The sequence below is a fragment of the Miniopterus schreibersii genome (assembly GCF_964146895.1).
Source record: "Miniopterus schreibersii genome assembly, chromosome: 2".
Lineage (NCBI taxonomy): Eukaryota > Metazoa > Chordata > Mammalia > Chiroptera > Miniopteridae > Miniopterus > Miniopterus schreibersii.
In genome coordinates, this window is record NC_138102.1 from 85,545,711 (window position 1) to 85,563,537 (window position 17,827).

The 17,827-nt window shown below is 36.2% G+C and overlaps 1 pseudogene across 1 annotated transcript in view; it reads left to right on the forward strand.

The window, feature by feature from the left end:
* LOC308552462 (ubiquitin-ribosomal protein eS31 fusion protein pseudogene) overlaps nt 1-10,823 on the forward strand; it is a 226,602-nt pseudogene extending 215,779 nt beyond the window's left edge. The window contains exons 2-3 of the transcript in view: nt 9,763-9,995; nt 10,643-10,823. The product of the transcript in view is annotated as a ubiquitin-ribosomal protein eS31 fusion protein pseudogene (transcript). The remainder of the gene's footprint in view (nt 1-9,762; nt 9,996-10,642) is intronic.
* The last annotated feature ends 7,004 nt before the right edge of the window (nt 10,824-17,827 follow it).

Sequence of the window (17,827 nt, forward strand, 5' to 3'; positions counted from 1 at the left end):
CTTGCTTTCTGCCTGCCATCTTCCTTCAAGCGTCTTCCTTCAAGTGTCTCTGTCTTAATTTCCTATTCTTGTAGGGACAACACTCATATTAGATTAGGGTTCACCCATGTTAGCTCATTTTATCTTAATCACCTTTTAAATACCCTATCTCCATATACAGTCACATTTTAAGGCACAGAAGATTAGGAAGAGAAGACACAACTTATCCCATAATAGGCATGATTTTATTTTGTAGGCTAAGAACATGAAATTAAAAAAAGAAAACTGTATGACCAAATTCAGCCAGATTTCAGGTGGTGTAACTAAAATTGGATCCCTGGGGCTCTGAGTCCAAATTCCAAGCTCTATCCATGAGAGTCTGCTGCCACTTCAATAACTAACTTGTGTTTAACTGCTAACATTTACACCTAACACATTATCTTATTGAACCTCCTGAGGAAAGCAGATTAGACATTCACCCAAGGAACTGTTTGGATATCTCTTACACATCTCCACTTTTAAAAGACTAGTGACAGGAGAAAATGTTCATCTAGAATTCTTCAGCAGTTTACTGTTTACCCATTACATTTTCCCACTAACGGGATCTTGACATGGGGATTCCCCAGAGCCTGACTCTCAGAACTGTCCTAAATTTTGACTGCAGCTCAGAAGAAAACTTGTCCAAAGAAGCAGGATGAGAATTCATCTCCAACGTTGACCCTGAGTGATCTATGTTAAGCCTCAGGTACTAGCTAAATCTAAGAGTAAATGGACAGGTCTCAGGATGAGAGACTGGAAGATATGCAGATGTTCCTAAGTCCCTTGTAGAATCAACCCAAAGGAAGACACTTACATGGCTCTTCTGTTTTAAATACCAAAAGTAGCCTTGTTTTTGAAGGTTAAAAAAATGTAAACATAAGTATTTGTTTTCCTCTTGTTAAATTGTATGTGTTATTTGTACACTTTGGAAATAAGCCACATATCAGATGCATTATTTGCAAATATGTTCTTCCATGCAGTGGGGTTTAATTATATTTTGCGGCTGATTTTTTTGTTGTTGTGAAGAAGCTTTTTAGTTTGATATAGTACCATTTGTTTATTTTTTCTTTTGTTTCTCTAGCCCTAGGAGATGTACCAGTGAAAATTTTACTATGTGAGATGTCTGTGACTTTATGCCTATGTTTTCTTCCAGGATTTTTATTGTTTTGTGACTTACAGTTAAGTCTTTTATCCATTTGGAATTCATTCTTGTGTATGGTGAAAGTTGGTGATCTAGTTTCATTTTTTTGCATGTACCTTTCCAATTTTCCCAGCATCATTTATTAAAGAGGCTGTCTTTACTCCATTGCATGCTTTTGCTTCCTTTGTCAATTATTAACTGACCATAATGACGTGGAACGATTTCTGGGTCTCTGTTCAGTTCCACTGATATGTATATCTGTTTTTTTTAACAATACCAGGCTGTTTTGATTACAGTGGCTTTATAGTATAGTTTGATATCCTGTAAAGTGAACCCTCTAACTCTGTTCTTTCTCAATATATATTTTTTTAATATATCTTTATTGATTTCAGAGAGAGGAAGGGAGAGGGAGAGAGAGAGTTGAAACATCAGTGATGAGAGAGTCATCATTAGGGATTGGCTGCCTCCTGCAAGCCTCCACCTGGGGATCGAGCCCCCAACCCGGGGCATGTGCCCCGACCAGGAATCTAACCACGATCTCCTGGATCTTAGGTCAATGCTCAACTGCCGAGCCACGCCAGGCCGGGCTCTTTTTTAGTTTCATATAAAATTTTGGAATATTTGTTCTAGCTCTGTGAAATATGCTCTTGGTATTTTAATAAGAATTGCATTGAATCTATAGAGTGCTTTGGGTAATAAGGACATTTTAAAGATATTAATTCCAATCGATGAACATAGTATATTCTTCCACTTGTTTATATCTTCCTCTATTTCTTTTTTCACTGTCCTGTAGTTTTCCCAGTACATTTTACATCATTGGTTAAGTTTATTTCTAGGTATCTTATTTTTTTAGTTGCAATGGTAAATGGTATTAATTGTTTAGTTTCTCTTTCTGAGAATTCATTATTGGTGTATAAAAATGCTGTTTATTTCAGATGTTAATTTTGTTTCCAGCTACCTTGCCAAATTCATTTATCAAATCTCATAGTACTTTGGTAGGGTCTTTAGGGTGTTCTATGTACAATACCATGTCATCTGCAAATAATGACAGATTTGCTTCCTCCTTTCCAATTTGGATACTTTTTATGTTTTATACCTGTCTGATGGCTCTGGCAAGGACTTCCTGTTCCTTGTTGAATAAGAGTGGTGAAAGTGGACATCCTTGTCTTGTTCCTGTTTTTTATGGAAATGGTTTAATCTTTTGAGCATTGAGTATAATGTTGCTGTATGTTTGTCATATATGGCCTTTATTATGTTGAGGTATGTTCCCTCTACTCTCACTTTGCTGAGAGTTTTTACTAAAAATGGGTGCTGGATTTTGTCAAATGCTTTTTCTCCATCTATTGATAAGATCATATGATTTTTGTCCTTCATTTTGTTTATGTGATGTATCAAATATCTGGACTTGCAAATATTATACCAGCCTTGCATCCCTGGACTAAATCCCACTTGATCATGGTGTATGATTTTTTTAATGTATTGCTGTATCCAGTTTGATAGTATTTTGTTAAAAAATTTATCATCTATGTTCATCAGGGATATTGGCCTGTAATTCTCTTTTTTTGTAGTGTCTTCATCTGATTTTGGGATTAGGATGATGTTGGCTTCATAAAAAGAGTTTGGGAGTTTTCCCTCCTCTTAGATTTTCTGAAATAGTTTCAGGAACATAGGTGTTAGTTCATCTTTGAATGTTTGAAAAAATTCATCTGTAAATCCATCCGGTCCAAGACTTTTGTTTGCTAGAAACTTTTTGATTACTGCTTTCTTTTCATTATTTGTTATTGGCTTATTCAGATTTTCTGACTCTTCCTGCTTCAGCTTTGGAAAATTGTATACTTCTAGGAATTTGTCCATTTCTCCCAGGTTGTCTAGTTTGTTGGCATAAGGTTGTTCATAGTATTTTCTTACATTTCCTTGTATTTATGTTGGGTCAGTTGTTATTGCTCCTCTTTCATTTCTGATTTTATTTATTTGGCTCCTTTCTCTTCGTTTCTTGATGATTCTTTCTAAAGGTCCATCAGTCTTACTTATCTTTTCAAAGAATCAGCTCTTGGTTTTATTGATTTTTTTGTATTGTGTTTTAAGTGTCTGTATCATTAATTTTTGCTCTGATCTTTATTATTTCTTTCCTTCTACTTTCTTAGGGTTTTTTTTTTCTGTTCTTTTTCTAACTTTTATTTGTTATGTTAGATGGTTTAGTAGAACTTTTTCTTGTTTCTTGAGGTATGCCTGTAATGCTATAAACTTTTCTCTCAGGACTACTTTCACTGTGTCCCATAGATTTGGGTTTGTTGTCTGTTCATTGTCACTTTTTTCCCCAGGAAGTTTTTTATTTCTTTTTTGATGTTATTGATAAGGCATTCATTGTTTAATAACATACCATTTAGCACCCATGTGTTTGAATATTTTTGAGTTTTTTTATAGTGGTTGATTTCTGGCCATTGTGATCTGAGAAGATGATTGATATAATTTTAGTCTTCTTGAACTTGTAAAGACTTGCTTTGTGCCCAAACATGTGGTCTATTCTTGAGAATGCTCCATGTTCACTAGAGAAGAATGTATTCTGCTGTTTTGAGATGAAATGATCTGTAAATGTCAATTAAATCCATTAAAACTTAACTACTGTGTCATTTAAGGTCTCTGTTTCTCTGTTAATTTTTTGTCTGGATGATCTGTCCAATGATGACAGTGGGGTGTTAAAGTCTCCCACTATGATTGTGATGTTATCGATCGCCCTCTTAAAGTCCACCAAGAAATTTTTTTACATATGTAGGTGCTCCAATATTGGGGGCATATATATTTATAAGAATTATTTCCTCCTTTTGGATTGATACCTTTAGTATTATGTAGTGACCTTCTTTGTCTCTTGTTACCATCTTTATTTTTAAGTCTATTGTGTCAGAAATAAGTATTGTTATTCCAGGTTTTTTTGTTTTGTTCCATTTTCATGGAATATTTTTTCCATTCCTTCACTTTCACCCTGTGTGAATCTTTTGCTCTCAGGTGGGTCTCTTGTAGACAACATATATATGCTTCATGTTTTCTTATCCATTCAACTACACTGTGTCTTTTGATTGGAGGATTTAACCTGTTTACATTTAAGGTTATTATTGATATAAAATTATATAATGCCATTTTTTTCCTTTATGTTGAAAAGGAAAAAAGGACTTCTTTGGAAAGCAGTCCTTTTAACATTTCTTTCAATGCTGGTTTGATGGTAGTGAACTCCTTTAGTTTTTTTTTTTTTTTTCAGGGAAGCTCTTTATTTCACCTTCAATTTTAAATGATAGCTTTGCTGGATAAAGCAATATTGGTTGCATGTTCTTGCTTTTCATTACTTTGAGAACTTCATGCTAATCTCTTCTGGCCTGAAGTGTTTCTGTTGCGAAATAAGCTGTCAGCCTTATGGGGCTCCCTTGTAGGTTATGCTTTTCTCTCTCTCATAGCCTTTAGTAATCTTTCTTTGTCCTTAACATTTGACATTTTCATTACAGTGTGTCTTGGAGTGAGCCTCTTTTGGTTCCTCTTGTTTAGAACCCTCTGTGCTTCCTGAACTTGTGTGGCTTTCCCCTCAGCAGCTTAGGGAAGTTTTCTGTCATCATTTATTCCACCACATCCTTTATTCCTTGCTGAGTTTCCTCTCTTTCTGGCACCCATATCATGTGAATGTTGTTTAGCATCATGTTGTCCCAAAGTTCCCTTAAGCTATCCTCAAGCTTTTTAAAAGTTTTTTTTTTTTTTGCTACTCTGATTGAGTGGTGTGTTTATACCTTATCCTCTAATTCACTTATTCTATCCTCTGCTTCATTAATCTTGCTTTTAATTTCTCCTAGTATATTCTTGATATCAGATATAGTACTCTTCATTTCTGCTTGGTGCATATTTATCATATTTCTATCTCCTTTCATGATGATGAAGCTTTCACTATGTTCCTGGACCTTCCCATTAAGTGTCTTATGATTCTCATTATTTTTCTTGAGCATCTTCATAACCATTACTCTGAACTCTATTTTTGATAACTTGCTGAATTCCATTTCATCAAGGTCTATTTCTGGCAATTTTTTCATTTCTTTGGTTTGGGGCATTGTTTCTTTGTCCCCATTTTAGTGACTCTTAGTGTTTGTATCTGTATATTAGATATATTTGCTGTCTCTCAGTCTTGTGGGGTGGGATTTTGTAGTGTATATCCAGTGGGACCCAGAGCCATGTTTTCCTTATACTTTGAGCTATACACTCTAGGTGTGTCTCTTTTGTGGGTATCTCTTTTGTAGGTTCTTTGGGCTCTCCTGTTATGATTGGGTCAAGATTTTTATTGACCCATTCATGGGAGCACCCTCCTCTCAGGTTGGCTAACTGTGAGGCTCAGCCACAACCATGCTGTGTGCTCTACTCTACAAGTATTGACAGGGCAAAACAAAACACAATTAAACTGCCAGGAATAAAACAGTAACTTACAAAATATCCTGACAATCACAATAAAAACAACCTAAGAGAAAGTAGAATTGGGAGAGCAAAGCAAGAACACAAATGCTAAAGCAAAAAGGAAAACTAGAAAAGGATATTATTGCTACTAGTAAAAATAAAATAAAATAAAAATTTTAAAAATATAGACTCTGCTGGGAGTTAAAAGGGGCAGAGAAAAGATTCTGAAAGGAGAGAAGGGCAAGCAAAAAAATAAGGGTAGATAGTTGAAATAGGAAAATGGTTGAAATTGAAAAAACAAAAAAGAAAATTTAAAACACAAACAAACAAAAAGGAATACAGAGACTAAAATGAGGAGAAAAAAAATAAGTTATGCCAATTGAACAAGAAGAGAGAGAAAAGTAAAACAAGGGTAAGGAAGAAGGCCAATAAGAGATATGGAGGAATAATAGATAAAAGCAATAAACTTACTGATTATAATACTAATATTCCAGTAATAAAGAAGGCAATATCAAGAAAATCTTTATAATAGAACAAAACAAAAACACAAGCAAAGCAAGACAAAATAAATCCTTAAAAATTTAATTAAAAAATTAAAATCAATTAAAGATTAATTGTTCTCCTCTTTGTGATAAAAATTATTAAAAATTAAAATTAAAAATAAAATGATTTACAAAGTCAACCAGGTGAGTTTCATCTGCACAGCTTATGTTGCCTGAGGCTCACTGTTTTGTATGCTGATTTCAGGTCTCCTGGGAGGTACTTGTGTGTCAGCCAATGTCAGGAGCTAAGTAGGTTTGGCTCTGGAGTCTTTAGGTAGTTGGGTGGTCTAAGGCTTTCTGTGGGCCACCTCCTCCTGTCAGCAATTTTGCCTCCTCCTTGTGGTTTCCTGGTCTTTTTCCAGACCCTTCTGAAGAGAGTCTAGGAGGGAAACCGGCTAGTGTAGCTCAGGATATTTTTCCCCTTACTTAGAGATTTCACTGTCAGGCACTCACTGTGGGGAAGTTAGTCTCTGCTTCAAAGCCAACTCCTCTGTTTCTACCAAATCTTCCAATTCTAGTTCCCCATACAATGGTCCCCTGCAAGTTCAGATTGAATTCAGTCTGTTGCCTTTTCTGTATGGGCAGTTTCAGTGGCCGGGACTCAGTGGGTTTGATCCAAAAAGATTCTGGTGAGCATGTTGCCTGCCCAGCCTCCAGAGGGATTTTAAGATAGTCCTCCAGTTCCCAAACAATAAATAGTCCCTAAGAGTGTTATCCCTTTATTGTCATCCTGTGCGTTGTTCTCCCTTCTCCCTCAGGACTGTGCTTTGTGGGGGGATATCTGGAGCTTTGGTGGGCTCATCTAGCCCCTTTCCTTCTGGGGGTGGTACTCTTAGCTTGTAGGAAAGATAGAGGTGCTCTGCCCATCTTTTCCAATTCTGCTTAGCTGATTTCACAGGGCTCAAAGTTCAAACTCTCCATAATGCAGGCACAAATCCCAGCTTTCACTGGTCTGTCTTCCCAATGCAAGCCAGGAAGGTGTACACCCATTCAGCAATCAAAAATACACAAAGCAACAAACAGGTAGAGAATCAGTCCCGCAAGTTTCCTTCATCCTCTCACCTTGGTACCAAGCAGGAGGGGTCACAAAATCAGCCGCATGCAGGTTTCCTGCACAGCTCATCTCAGAAAATCTGGGGCAGCTTCATGCATGCTATCCTGGCTCCCCTCAGAGCAGGTCTAAAATCTCAGAATCACCCCACCAGCAGCTCTGGCAACTGGAGTCTCGCTTTGCCCAGCTGGTGGCTCTGGTCCCTCTCTCTGGTGGTGGGAGTGCTCTCCTCCCCTTCCCCACATCACACAGTTCAAATGGTTTCTGAGGTTGTACACAATGCCTTATGGAAAACTGAGGGTCCCTGAAGGCGGCTGCTGAATGCAGCCCTCTGGCCCCTTTCTATTCCAAAACCACACCCTGTGGGACAGCCTTTCCTGTGGTCAGGACCAGAGGTATATATCTGCTGCCCCAGCTTCTGCCAGTAGGTATGTTGTTTCACTGGGAATATCCTGTCCCCTGATCACAGGCACACTGTTCTCCTGGCTGGCTCTGCCCTCTGTGAACAGGTTTTCCTTCCTTTCTTCTCCAGTCCAGATTTAAGATCCCAGCTTTTGGATGCCAGTCCACACTCCCAAAGGGCAGGAACTTTGCAGCCTCTAACCCTCCGGACTTGCAGCTCAGCACTGGCTTCAGGAGGGACTCCCACTTCTTATACCCCACCCATCTTACCAGTCTCTGTGTTGTTTTTTTAGTGCTCCTTATTTTAAATATGTCCAATCAGGTATATTCCCTTGTTTTCCAAGCTGTCTATGCTGTATTTTAGCTGTAAATCGAGTCTGTGGCTGGGAACGAGGGAACCTTGCTTCTTGTCAGAGTGCCGCCATCTTCCCTTCTCACAACAGATATCTTAAAACATCATCCTTTATTCCCAACTTCCATACCCAATCTGCATTCAGTCTGTGTTCTTAAAGTTTGGTCTAAAAATATAATCCTTTCCTTCAGTGTCAATATTATACTATAAACTGAGGCATTAAGAGAAGTTGATCACAAGGTCTGAATGCTATAGTCTGCTCTCTCCATCAAAGACTAAATAATCCTACTATAATCATTTTCCCTCCTGTTTATATGCAAATATTTTTAAGAACTGAGTTGCCCCAGTTGTTTACATGGCATTCATATTATCCCAAAACAATTCAAAACATTTAACAAAATCGATGATTTATTGATTTCAAATCTCTCTCTTCCCCAAATCCACTGAACCAACAATATTTTACTGAGATTTTCTTTGGAGGAGAGGTATCTTGGCTATTAAACAGGATTACTTGTCAGTTTGATAATGGACATCTAAAAGCATTTCATTAACTAATTAAATAAAAATACCTTATCAGTCTAAGATAAATGCAGAGGATAAAGTACCAAATTTTATAACATTATGGTCAATGTATGTAGTTGAGTGTAGATGTGTTTTACCAAACCCCTAAATACATATTTTATTTTATTTTTATTTTTTAAAGTATATTAAGTAGTTAAATTTTGCTCCAAAAAGAATCAGAGGACAACTGTAAAGTTATTTATATTATACAGGATAAAAACATATGAAGATTGGGTAAAGAGTAAAAGTGAGGATGGCATTCTGTTTTGTTTTGTTTTTGTTTTGTTTTTAATATATCTTTATTGATTTCAGAGAGAGAAAAGGAGAGGGAGAGAGAGATGGAAACATCAATGATGACAGAGTCATTGACAGAGTCCGCAACCTGGGCATGTGCCCTGACCGGGAATTGAACCCCGATCGCCTGGATCCTAGGTCGATACTCAACTGCTGAGCCACGCCCGGCTGGGCAAAGATGGCATTTTGATAAAGACTTGTTTACTACACAAATGGTCATGCCATTAGATTCTATATAGTTACTGAAAGTGTATTATATATTTGACTCAGAGTTCCCTGGCAGCCAATGTAAAGCCAGGGACATGATTAGGTATAAGGGTCACAATGAATATAACTTGTCCTTTCACTTGACTGTCCTTCGCCCTTTTTTATGTGGTGAATTCCTATCAAGTCAGGGCCTAACTCTCAAAGAATCCTTGAGTGATCTATGTACTTTGCTGTTTCTTTTGTTCCCACAGATCTTTGAATGTATCTCAGTTCTAACACTTGTTGAGTTGGAGGTACAAGTGGGCTTTGGGAGTCATACACCAGAGTTCAAATTCCAATTATGTTTTTTTCTTTTTTTCTTTTTAGAGTTATGTATTTTTTTAATTGTCGCTTATCCTAATTGCTCTTAGGTAAGTGACTGCATGTGTTTAATAAGAAAAGAGAATCTGCAGCTTGACTCCTCCCTATGATATTCTGACTCCATTTTTAGTAAAAGCAACAAAGTATAAGAATTTCTCCAAATACCATTTGCAGTAGAACTGCTGCCAAGTTGCAGATTTTCTTAAAAACTCTTACAGGGAAGACCATCACTCTGGGGGTTTAGCCCTCAGATACAATAGAAAATATAAAGGCCCAGATCCAGGATAAGGAAGTAATTCTTCCTGATTAGCAGAGACTGATCTTTTCTGGCAAGCAACTGGAAGATGGATGTAATTTGACTACAACGTTTAAAGGAAGTCCACTCTTCATCTTGTGTTAGACTCTATGGTAGTGCTAAGAAAAGGAAGAAGCCTTACACCACTTTGAAGAAGAATGAGCATAAGAGAAAGAAGGTTAAGCTGGCTGTCCTGAAATACTATAAGGTGGATGTGAATGACAAAATCACTCACCCTTGTCAGGGTGTCTTTCACATGAATGTGGTGCTGGAGGTTTTAGGACCAGACATTTTGACAGAAATTATTGTGACAAATGTCTGACCTATTGCTTCAGCCAACTGGAAGACAGGTAATTGTATATGGGTTAATAAAAGACATGAAGTAATAAAAAAATAAGTTCGAGGAAGAAAAAAATCATGCCACATTAGCTCTTTATAATTCACAGAAGCATGATCATTTGATGTAGTTTTTTCAGCATAAAAAATCCCCACCCTCCAAAAAATGTTTATTTACCCTTGATATTATTTTTTCTAACACCACATGATGAATTCTGAAGAAAGGCTTGAATAAATTGTTGAATCAGTGTGGATTTAAACATAGATGTGCCTCCCACGTGGCCACCATCTTTGTTGCTACAACCTAAATAAGCTGGAAGAAAATGATCAAAATGCCCCCAATGAGCTAATCCACTCTTTGTCCAAATTTCCCTGATGTAGAAAACTCAGTTCCTCCTTCACAGAACATGAAGTACTTTGGTTTACAATGTCACATAAAATGGAACATTTTCTAATTTTTAGAATTTTTTGCTTATATCAAAAGCATCTTTTTACAATCAGAAAAAGGCCAAAGCTACGCTTTCTGTACTCAGGATCTTTTTCCCTTGGCCTCAGTGTTTGGAGCTAGAGATACTATTTGTGGAACAAGGCTGAGGAAATGAGCCAAAATGAAATTCAGGCTTGCCAGAGCTTACAATCTTAATGCAAATTCAACAATTAGCAGTGCCTCAGCTGTGAAAGCTGGAAAAAATTCCTCACGTCAGATGGGGAGAGAGGATGCTTGGGAAAATCACTTCTATTTTACTGTTGTCATCCTGTCATTACATAACTCAGTTCATGACCTTGAAGGAGACCTGGACCCTATGGGTTATAAACTCACGGAGATGACTCTGGAAAGTTAACCTCCTTATTAAGCCAAACAAGAACTATAAATTCATAAGCAGACAAAGTAGGGAAAGAGTTTAAAATATAAGAAACAAACAATATCACCAGATTCAAAAACCACCTAGGTGAATGAGTATTAAATGCCAAGAAGATTCAACAAAATTAAGATATTAAAACAATAAACAGTTCTAATCTGTCCTTGTCAACTTGAACTTGAATTTATAGCAGGTAATAAGCATTTTTGTTTTTTACTTGAGAGGTTTGAAGCAGGCAGAAAATACTCCCATTACATTCCTTAGGGTAATTTAGCACCTCCAAGAATACTGGGGTCTCGTGTCTTTATTTCCACATCTTGGTCTTTTTCTAAGGAAAGGAAAAATTGCAGCATTGAATATTTTCACCATTCTCATTAGAAAGAATACAATGATATGGCAAGTTGAGAGAAAAGACTTAAATCTTAAGGACTTGATATGGTAAGCACAACTATTTATTTCCTGTGGAATTTTTTACCCAAATCTTTTCTTCCTATTTTCATTGTCAGTCATTATGGATGATGCAAGCATTGTGAACATCCCCAAAGCTAAAAATCATATTCCATTGCAACCTCTTAAGCACAGAGACACATCACAACCAGGTGGGAAGTAAATTTTCCTATTTCCCTCAAACATTTCTCTTCCTGACTTTTTTTCACTCCTTTCTAACAAAATACAAATCTACTAAACTTTTCTAAATGCAAATCAAACAAGATCAATATTTCTTAATAAAAATGTCCCCCAATTTTTCTCTGTCAAATATCTGTTCAGCATATATCTTTTTAAAAAATTGTTGACACTGTTACAGATATCCCCCATACTCCCACTTTGCTACCCTCAACCCAGCCCTCGCCTACTCCCCTCGACCACATTGTTGTCTGTATGTCCATAGGCTGTGCATATATGCATATATGTTCTTTGGTTAATCCCATCCAGTCCCTCCCATTCCCTTCCCCTCCCCTCTCAGATCTGTCAATCTGTTCCATGTATCCATGCCTCTGGTCCTATTTTGTTTCTGTTTATTTTGTTCATTAGATTCCACATATGAGTGATATCATATGATATTTATCTTTCTCTGAATGGCTTATTTTGCTTAGCATAATACTCTCCAGATCCATCCATGCTTTCCCAAGGAGTAAGAGATCCTTCTTTTTTACAGCTGCATAGTATTCCATTGTCTAAATGTACCATCACTTTTTTATCCACTGGTCTACCTATGGGCACTTGGACTGTTTCCAGACCTTAGCTATTGTAAATAGTGCTGCTTTGAAAATAGAGGTGAATATACTCTTTCTGATTGGTGGTTCTGGACTCTTAGGGTATATTTCCAGAAGTGTGAAAACTGGGTCAAAAGGCAGTTCCATATTTAATTTTTTAAGGAAACTCCATACTGTTTTCCATAGTGGCTGCACCAGTCTATATTCCCACAAACAGTGGACTAGGGTGCCCATTTCTCCACATCCTCCCCAACACTTGTTTGTTGTTTTATCCATGGTAGCCATTCTGACAGGTGTGAGGTAATACTTCATTGTAGTTTTAATTTGTATCTCTCTGATGATTAGTGACCTTGAGCATTTTTTCATATGTCTACTCTTTGGAGAACTGTCTATTCAGTTCCTTTGCTCATTTTTTAATTGAATTGTTTGTCTTCTTGGTGTTGAATTGTATATGGTCTTCATATATTTTAGAAATTAACCCCTTATTATATGTATCATTGGTGAATATGTCCTCCCATAAAGTGGGTTCCCTTTTCATTTTATTAATGGTTTCTTTTGCTGTGCAGAAGCCTTTTAGACTGATTTAGTACTGTTTGTTTTATTTTTTCCCTTTGTTTCCCTTCCCTATGAGATATGCTGGCAAAATTTTTTCCACGAGAGATGTCTGAGCTTTTACTGCCTATGTTTCTTTCTAGATTTATATGGTTTTGCAGCTTACATTTAAGTTTTTTTTATCCATTTTGAGTTTATTCTTGAGTATGGTGTAAGTTGGTGATCTAGTTTCTTTTTTTTTTTTTTTTTTTTTGCATGTGCCTGTCTTTTCCCAGCACCATTCTTTGAAGAGACTCTTTTTACTCCATGGATGCTCTTGCCTCCTTTGTCGAATATTAATTATCCATAAAAGCATTGGCTGATTTCTGGCTCTCTTTTGTTCTATTGATCTATATACCCGTTCTTATGTCAATACCAGACAGTTATGATTACATTGGTGTTTTAGTATAGCTTGATATCTGGTATTATAGTCCCTCCAATTGCTGAGGCTATCCAGGATCTTTTTTGGCTCCATATAAATTTTTAGAATATTTGTTTTAGATCTGTGAAATATGCCATTGGTGTTTTAATAAGAATTACATTGAAGCAATCTATAGATTGCTTTGGGTAGTAGGAACATTTTAATGATGTTAATTCTTCCAATCCAGGAACACTTCATATGCTTCCACCTGTTTATATCTTCCTCTACTTTTTCTTTAATTATCTATAGTTTTCTGAGTACAGGTATATTGCCTCCATGGTTAAGTTTATTTGTTGGTACTTTATTCTTAGGTACTTTACTTTTTTCTGAGTTCATTATTGGTGTATAAAAATTCCATTGACTTCTAGATACTAATTTTGTATCCTGCTAATTTGCTGAATTCATTTATTAAATCTAGTAATTTTTTGGTGAGGTCTTTATGGTTTCTATGTACAATATTATGGCATCTGTGAATAATGACAGTTTTACTTCCTCCTTTCAAATTTGGATGTCTTTTATTTCTTCTTCTTTTCTGATCCCTGTGGCTAGGACTTCCAGTACTATTTTGAACAAGTGATGAAAGCAAAAATCCTTGTCTTGTTCTTGATCTTAAGGAAAATGTTTTTATTATCTGCCCATTGACTGTGATGTTGGCTGTAGGTTTTTGATATATGGCCTTTATTATGTTTACATATGATCCTTCTATTCCCACTTCACTGGGTATTTTTACTATAAATGGGTGCTAGATTTTATTGAATGCTTTTTCTGCATCTATTGATATGATCATGTGATTTTCATCCTTCATTTTGTTTATGTGATGTAACACATTTATTGATTTGTGTATATTGTACCAACCTTGGATCCCTAGAATAAATTCCACTTGGTCCTGGTATATGATCTTTTTAATGTATTGATGAATCTGAGTTGCTAATATTTTGTTGAGGATTTTAGTATCTACATTCATCAAGGATACAGGCTTATAATTTTCTTTTTTTGTAGTGTCTTTATCTGGTTTTGAATTAGAATAATGCTGGCTTCTTTTAAAAAAGCTTGGAATTCCCTTTCTTAAATTTTTTGGAATAGTTTGAGGAGGATAGGTCTTAGTTCTTCTATTAATGTTTGGTAAAACTTCCCTGTGAAGCTGTACAGACCAGAGCTTTTATTTGCTTGGTTTTTTGTTTTGTTTTGTTTTGTTTTATTACTATTTCAATTCCATTAGTTGTTATCAACCTATTTAGGTTTTCTAAATTTTCCTTACTTAGTTGGGGGAGTCTGTATGTTTCTAGGAATTTGTCCATTTCTCCCAGGTTGTCTAATTTATTGGCATATCATTGTTCATAGTATTTTCTTGCAATTTGTATTTCTGTGATGTCAGTTGGTACCTTGCCTCTTTCATTTCTGGCTTTATTTACTTGGGTTCTCTCTCTTTGCTTCATTTTTGAAAAATATGTTTTTATTGATTTTTTTAGAGAAAGAGGACGGAGAGAGAAACATCAATGAGAGAAATATTGATCAGCTGCCTCCTGCACAAACCCTACTGGAGATAGAGCTCCCAAGCTGTGCATGTGCCCTGACCGGGAATGGAACCAGTGAAATCTGTGCATGGGTCAATGCTCAACTCACTGAACCACACCAGTCAGGGCTCTCTTTTTATTTCTTGATGAGTCTGGTTAAGGGTTCATCAATCTTGCTCCTTTTTTCAAAGAATGAGCTCTTGGTTTCATTGATATCTTGAATTATTTTTTTACTCTGTCATTTATTTCCACTCTGAACATTATTATTTTCTTCCTTCTACTTACTCTGGGCTTTTCATGTTGTTCTTTTTCTATTTATTTGAGGTTTAGGGTTATCTCATTTATTTAGGACTTTTCTTGCTTCTTGACGTAGGCTTTCAATGCTATGAACTTCCCTCTCAGGATTGATTTCATCTTGTCGCATAAATTTTGGGTTTTTGTGTGTTCATTTTCATTTGTTTCCAGGTAATTTTTATTTCTTCCTTGATCTCATTAGTAACTCATTTATTCTTTAATAACATACTGTTTAACCTCCATGTGTTTGAATGTTTTTGTGTGTTTTTTATTGTAGTTGATTTGTAGTTTCATGCCATTGTGATCTGAGAAGATGCTTGATATAATTTTAATTTTGAATTTGTCAAGATTTATTTTGTGTTCTAACATATGGTCCGTCTTTTAGAATGTTCCATATGCACTTCAGAAGAATGTATATTCTGTTGCTTTGAGATGAAATGGTCTATAAGTATCAATTAAATCCATCTGATCTAATGTGTCGTTTAAAGTCACTGTTTCCTTGTTGAATTTTTGTCTGGGAGATCTACCCAGTGATGTCAGTGGCTGCTCAGGTCTCCTATTATGACTGTATTTTTGTCCATCCCTCCTTTAAAGTCCATCAAGAATTTTTAAAATATATTTAGGTGCTCCTATATCAGGTGCATATATTTTTACCAAGGTTATATCTTCTTGTTGAATTGATCCCTTAGTGTTATGTAATGTTCTTCTTTGTCTCTTATCATGGTCTTTGTTTTGAAGTTTCTTTTCCCAGTTATAAGTATTGCTATGCCAGTTTTTTGGGTTTTTTTTTTTTTTTCATGGAATATTTTTTTCCTCCCCATCACTTTCAGCCTGTGTGAATCTTTTGTTCTGAGGTGGGTTTCTTGTGACACATATATATCAATTATGCTTTTTTATTAATTCAGCTTCCTTATGTCTTTTGATTGGAGTATTTAATTATTTACCTTTAAGGTTATTATTGATAAGTAATTATTTATTGCCATTTTTATTTTTTTATGCCTATGATCCTCTCTCTTTTTCTTCTTACAGCAGTTCCTTTAACATTTCTTGCAATGCTAGTTTGGTGATAATGGACTATATTAGTCATTTTTTGTCTGGGAAGCTCTTTCCTTCATGGTCAATTTTAAATGATAGCTTGCTGGATCAAGTAGTCTTAGTTTCAGATCCTCACTTTTCATTACTTTAAATATTTCATGCTGTTCCCTTCCGGCCTATAATGTTTCTGTTGAGAAATCAACTGACAGCCTTAAGAGAACTTATGGGAAGTACCTTTTAGGTAACTAACTGTTTCTTGATGCCTTTAAGATTCTCCCTGTATTTAAAGTTTGTCATTTTAATTATGATGTGTCTTGGTATGGGTCTCTTTGGGTTCATCTTGATTGAGACTTTCTGTGCTTTCTGAACTGATGTAACTTTTCCTTCATTAGGTTAGGGAAATTTTCTTTCATTATTTCTTCAAACAGGTTCTCTATCCCTCACTCACTTTCTTCTTTTTCTGATACCCCTATGATGTGGATGTTGTTACATTTCTTGTTTTCCCAAAGTTCTCTTATTATCTATTTAATTCTCTGATTAGGTGTTTTTTTCTACCTTGTCTTCTAAATCACTTATTCAATCCTGTGTTTCATCCAACCTACTTTTAATTTCTTCCAATGTATTCTTTTTTCTCTTTTAATCCTCACCTGAAGATTTTTTCCCCCATTGCTTTTTAGAAAGTGTGGAAGGGAGAGAGACAGAGAGAAACATTGATGTGAGAGAGATATATGGATTGGTTGCCTACTGCACCCACCCAAACTGGGGCTGGAAATGGAGCCTGCAACTGAGGTACATGACCTTGGCTGGAATCAAACCCCGGGCCTTTTAGCCCCAAGGCCGATTCTCTAACCACTGAGCCAAACTGGCTAGGGCTCTTCCAATATATTCTTGATGTAAGATAGGGTATTTTTTATTTTCAACTAGTTCTTATTTGTGGTTTATAATGAATTTTTGTATGCTACTGATGCTTCTCATAACCATTACTTTGAATTCTGTTTCTGATAAATTGTTTGCCTCTGTTTTATTTAGTTTTTTCTCTGGAGATTCCTCCTGTTCTTCCATTTGGTGCCTGCTTCTTTGTCTCACCATTTTGGCTGTCTCTTTGTGTTTAATAGGAATGTTATAACTCCCAGTCTTGTTGGGGTGTCTTTTGTAGTAGATATGCTGTGGGACCCAGTGGTGCACTCTTAATCTCCTGAGCTGGGTGCTTTAAGAGTGTACCTTGTGTGGGTTATGTGGGCCATCCAGTTGTAATTGTGTTTTGGTTGCCGTTGTCCCATTCTTTGATGGGTTTGACACTCAGGCTGGCTGACTTTGAGGCTTTACCCTGACCACACCATGCAAATTGTTGTACAGATACTGACAGAACAAAAAAAAGACAAACCAAACCAAATGAAACACACACACCAAAACAAACCAACAACAAAAGAATAAGAATAGAAAAAAGAGACAAAAAATCAAACATACCTAACAAGTTTTGCTCAGTGGTTAGAGTGTCAGCACCCAGATTGAAGGGTCCCAGGTTTGATACTGGTCAAGGACACATACCTCGGTTGCAGGCTCCATCCTTGGCCCTGGTCTGGGCATGTGTGGAAGGCAACCAATCCATTTATCTTTTTCACACTGATATTTCTTTCAGTGTGTCTCTCCCCCTCCTTTCCAGTCTCTCCAAAAAAAATCAATGAAAAAACTTCCTCTGGAGAGGATTAACAAACAACAAACAAATAAACAAAAATAATAAAAGACAAGAGACAAAAAGAATTAGAAAAGAAAAAAGGAATGGAAAAGATAATGAAAGGGAAGGAGATAAAGGAAAGTAAAAATAAAAACAAAAAATATAAAAAATTTAAAAATAGCTTTGGCCAGTTTTGCTCAGTAGTTATAACATCTGCCAGAGGACTGGAGGATCCCAGGTTT